Here is a 520-nt window from a genome sequence, read left to right on the forward strand (position 1 = left end):
GGGCCAATGCTGTTTGGTTTAAACCTAATTTCCTGGCGCCCCCTGCTGTATAACAACGGCACTGTTCGCATTTAACCCAGACAGCACTGAACTATTGAAATCTTTATGATTCCTGAAGGTTTTTAACATCGAGTATATTTGAGTGTCTTTATTTTCTCAGGAAGTCAGGAACCTGATTACTTTAGGAGGATAAATGATAACCAGACATTTTGACAGGTCACAGGAAAGGAAAGTCACAGGTGAATAATCAAATCAATATTGGCTGCAATGACCTAAACAGAGCTTTAGTTAATGCAGTAAAAGAAATCAAAATAGATCTTACGCCTAGATTTTGACATAAGGTAAAACCATAAGCCAAAGGATGTGGGGAATCAAATTTGATATTTTTTAATTAATTAATTATTGATCATCAAAAATCAAACTGTGTAACCTTAACTTGGGCTGTTTGATTTTGTGCCATGGCAATCCAGCCATGAAGGCATGATACCTACCTAAGGACAAAAACCAACACGGACACATC

The sequence above is a fragment of the Solea solea genome, chromosome 10 (genome assembly GCF_958295425.1).
Source record: "Solea solea chromosome 10, fSolSol10.1, whole genome shotgun sequence".
NCBI classification, from domain to species: Eukaryota; Metazoa; Chordata; class Actinopteri; order Pleuronectiformes; family Soleidae; genus Solea; species Solea solea.